This window comes from Oncorhynchus gorbuscha, linkage group LG09 (assembly GCF_021184085.1).
Source record: "Oncorhynchus gorbuscha isolate QuinsamMale2020 ecotype Even-year linkage group LG09, OgorEven_v1.0, whole genome shotgun sequence".
Lineage (NCBI taxonomy): Eukaryota > Metazoa > Chordata > Actinopteri > Salmoniformes > Salmonidae > Oncorhynchus > Oncorhynchus gorbuscha.
This window is the reverse complement of record NC_060181.1, coordinates 64,475,327-64,480,460: the sequence shown is the minus strand read 5'-3', so window position 1 is coordinate 64,480,460 and position 5,134 is coordinate 64,475,327.

Here is a 5,134-nt window from a genome sequence, read left to right as displayed (position 1 = left end):
ACGGCAGATGTTGCCTATGGGCTCTGTCATCATTCATATTAATCAAACTCTGTAGGAAATTGGGGGTTTCACACAATCAGTGATATATTTTTGGCAAGATAGAGGTTTTGAGTGACAGAAATATTCATTCTCTGTTGTAATGATGCTGTTTTGGCTGGTCTTCCAGGAGGAAAACATAGCACAATATGGCAATCTTCCGCATGTTATTTGAATGTTGTGTCTTTTCATAGAAGTGTTTTCCCCATTCTTAAATCATATTCATCAAATCAAATTTTATTTGCCACATGCTTCGTAAACAAATCAAAGCAAATTATTGGTCACATACAGGTGATTAACAGATGATATTGCGGGTGTAGCGAAATGCTTGTGCTTCAAGCTCCGACAATGCAGCAATATCTAACAAGTAATATCTAACAAATTACACAACATATACCCAATATACACAAATATAAGTAAAGGAATGAAATAAGACAATATACATACGGACAAGTGATGTCAGAGCGGAACGGACTACGATATAGAATAGAAAAACAGTATATGCACATGAGATGAGTAATGCCAGATACGTAAACATTAAGTGACTAAGATACCGTAGAATAGTATAGAATACAGTATATACAATACACCCCAGTTCAAAAGATTGGGGTCACTTAGAAATGTCCTTGTTTTTGAAAGAAAATGTAAAAAAATATCCATTTTAAATAACATAAAATTGATCAGAAATATAGTGTAGACATTGTTAATGTTGTAAATGACTATTGCAGCTGTAAACGGCAGATTTTTTATGTAATATCTACATAGGCGTACAGAGGCCCATTATCAGCATTCATCCCTCCTGTGTTCCAATGGCACGTTGTATAACATAATCCAAGTTTATAATTTTAAAAGGCTAATTGATCATTAGAACACCCTTTGCAATTATATTAGCACAGCTGAAAACTGTTTTACTAATTAAAGAAGCAATAAAACTGGCCTTTTTTAGACTGGTTGAGTATCTGGAGCGTCAGCATTTGTGGGTTTGATTACAGGCTCAAAAGGGCCAGAAACAAATAACTTTCTTCTGAAACTTGTCAGTCTACTCTTGTTCTGAGAAATGAAGGCAATTCCATGTGAGAAATTGCCAAGAAACCAGATCTCATGCAACTCTGTGTACTACTCCCTTCATAGAACAGAGCAAACTGGCTCTAACCAGAATATAAAGAGGAGTGGGAGGCCCCGGTGCACAACTGAGCAAGAGGACAAGCACATTAGAATGTCTAGTTTGAGAAACAGATGCCTCACAAGTCCTCAACAGGCAGCTTCATTAAACATTACCTGCAAAACACCAGTCTCAACGTCAATAGTGAAGAGGCGATTCCGGGATGCTGGCCTTCTAGGCAGAGTTCCTCTGTCCAGTGTTTGTGTTATTTTGCCCATCTTAATCTTTTATTTTTATTGGCCTGTCTGAGATATGGCTTTTTCTTTGCAACTCTGCCTAGAAGATACAGGCCAGTTTTATTGCTTCTTTAATCAGGACAACGGTTTTCAGCTGTGCTAACATGATTGCCAAAGGGGTTTCTAATGATCAATTAGCCTTTTAAAATTATAATCTTGGATTAGCTAACACAATGTGCCATTGGAACATAGGAGTGATGGTTGCTGATAATGGGCATCTGTACGCCTATGTAGATATTCCATAAATAATCAGCCGATGCATGTTCAATGAACCATAAACAATTAATGAACATGCACCTGTGGAACGGTCTTTATCACTCTGACAGGCGGTAGGCAATTAAGGTCTCAGTTATGAAAACTTAGGACACTAAAGAGGCCTTTCTACTGACTCTGAAAAACACCCAAGTAAAATCGCCCAGGGTCCCTGCTCATCTGTGTGAATGTGCCTTAGGCATGATGCAAGGAGGCATGAGGACTGCAGATGTGGCCAGGGCAATAAATTGCAATGTCCTTACTGTGAGATGCCTAAGACAGTGCTACAGGGAGACAGAGAGCCGATCGTCCTCGCAGTGGCAGACCACGTGTAACAACACATGCACAGGATGGCAGACCTGCGGGACAGGTACAGGATAACAACACATGCACAGGCACAATCCCTCCATCATTACATTACATTTACATTTAAGTCATTTACACCATCCACCTGCAAATTGGTGGATCCAGGTAACAATAGGATGGCTTAAACAACAACAACTGCCTGAGTTCCACCATTGGGGGCCAGGAACTGGGCAGCGGGAATCCCTCCATCAGTGGTCACTTGACTGTCCACAATAGGCTTGAGAGAGGCTGGACTGAGGTTCTTGGCGCTCTGGGGGCTTGTAGGCCTCTTGTAAGGCAGGTCCTCACCAGACAGGTCCTCACCAGACATCACTGGCAACAGTGTCGCCTATGGACACAAAGTGGGAAGGTTGAACACCAGACGGGCTGCGGCCTGGATGAGTTGAAGGGGTTTAATGGCACAGGCAAGCCCAGCCCAGCGTTGCTGGACCAGACAGGACTGGCAAAAAGTGCTCATCGCTGACGAGTCACGTTTTTTTCTCACCAGGGGTGATGGTCGGATTCACGTTTATCATCGAAGGAATGAGCGTTACACCGAGGTCTGTACTCTGGAGCGGGATTGATTTGGAGGTGGAGGGTCCGTCATGGTCTTGGGTGGTGTATCGAAGCATCATCAGACTGAGCTTGTTGTGATTGCAGGCAATCTCAACGCTGTGCGTTACAGGGAAGACCTCCTCCTCCCTCGTGTGGTACCCTTCCTGCAGGCTCATCCTGACATGACCCTCCAGCATGACAATGCCACCAGCCATACTGCTTGTTCTGTGTGTGATTTCCTGCAAGACAGGAATGTCAGTGTTCTGCCATGGCCAGCGAAGAGCCCAGATCTCAATCCCATTGAGCACATCTGGGACCTGTTGGATCGGAGGGTGAGGGCTAGGGCCATTCCCCCAGAAATGTCTGGGAACTTGCAGGTGCCTTCGTGGAAGAGTGGGGTAACATCTCACAGCAAGAACTGGCAAATCTGGTGCAGTCCACGAGGGGGAGATGCGTTGCAGTACTTAATGCAGCTGGTGGCCGCACCAGATACTGACTGTTACTTTTGATTTTGACCCCCCCCATCCTTGTTTCTGGGACACATCATTCCATTTCTGTTAGTCACATGTCTGTGGAACTTGTTCAGTTTATGTCTCAGTTGTGGAATCTTGTTATGTTCATACAAATATTTACACATGTTAAGTTTGCTGAAAATAATCGCAGTTGACAGTGAGAGGACTTTTTTTTTTTGCAGTTTAGATATTCCATTAAAAATCAGCTGTTTCCAGTTACAATAGTCATTTACAACATTAACAATGTCTACACTGTATTTCGGATCAATTTGATGTTATTTTAATGGACAAAATTGTTGCTTTTCTTTCAAAAACAAAGACATTTCTGACCCCAAACTTTTGAACGGTAGTGTAGTGAGTAATGCCAGATATGTAAACATTATTTAAGTGACTAATGTTCCATTCCTTAAAGTGGCCAGTGGTTCCTAGTCTATGCCTATAGACAGCAGCCTCTAATGCGCTAGTGATGGCTGTTTAACAGTCTGATGGCCTTGAGATAGAAGGTGTAAACAGTGAAATACTTACTTTAAGCGTCCTTAAAACATGTAATAAAAAATAGAAATAGTGACATGAAGAATAAATACACATTGAATAACAATAACGAGTAAAAGTAACATGGCTATATGCAAGGGAGTACCAGTGCTGAGTCGTTGTACACGGGTATGAGGTAATTGAGGTAGCTATGTACATATAGGTAAGGGTGACTAGGCAACCGGATAGATAAGACAGTAGCAGCAGCAAACGTGGTGTGTGTGTGTGTGTGTGTCGCGTCAGGATGCATGTGTGAGTGTGTGTCCCGTCAGGATGCATGTGCGAGCGTGCTGTGTGTATGTATTTGTTGAGGTGTCAGAGTGAGTGTGTGGGTAGAGTCAGTGCAAGAGAGTTAGTGCAAAACAAGGGTCAATGCAGGTAGTCCGAGTAGCCAATTGGTTTGCTATTTAGTGATCTTATGGCTTGGAGTAGAAGCTGTTCAGGGTCCTGTTGGTTACAGACTTGGTGCACTAGTACCGCTTGCCGTGCGGTAGCGAAGAGAACAGTCTATGGCTTGGGTGGCTGGAGTCTCCGACCATTTTTTGGGGCCTTCCTCTGACACCGCCTGATGTAGAGGGCCTGAATGGCAGTGATCCCCCATCACAACACTGATGAATAGCCCTACTTAATAATCCAAATCAAATGTAATTTCCATCCCTCATAATCTTGAACCATTCCAGTGTCCTTCATCCGTTAATTCCAAAGTTAATTAAATGAATATCTTTGTCCTCCCTCCCTTGACATTTGACTAAGACACAACAGAGGGGTTTGGCCCTCCTCTCTGTTACCAGATGTAGAAGCAGACCTACCAGAAGTAAAAAAAAATATATAAAAAAAAGAATAATAATTTAATCACCACTCTCCATTCATGTGGGGTTTCCAGTTACCACAGCCACAAACTCGGAAATTATGAAAACAAAAATGTGCTTTTTGGTCTTAATTTAAAGTTGGGGTTAAGCATAAGGCATACGGTTGTAGAAATAGACTGGGTTTATGACTTTGTGGCTGTGGTAACTAGTGATGACAATCCATGTGTTGCCAGTGCTGTGTTTCGCCCTGAGGGAACATCACGTAGTTGTTGCATCAGCCACAAGTTTCTGAACATGAGTTATGTGCTTTTTACTTCACCAGATGTTCAGCACATGTTGTGCCAGCCTTCTAGGTATTTCTGAATTACATAATGGACCGTTAAATAACTGTATTATTACCTTATCTTGAGGTATCCCACTTAATCAGCCACAATGATAATGACTCTTTCGTTAGTTTTTTACTATGGACATTTGCTAGCTTCTTTACACATCTGAACACATCTTGCTTGTCCTCTCCTCTGAGAGCATGGTAGGGAATACTGACAAATAGAGGGCGCTGTTCACGTGGTAATGTTGACGTCTCCACGAGGGAGAAAGGGGCGGACCACTACTTCATCAAATGACAGAGGCAGCGGATTGGTTTAGCGCCTCGTATATAAACCCCCTGTGTTCGTCGCCTTGCACGATCAACAGTAG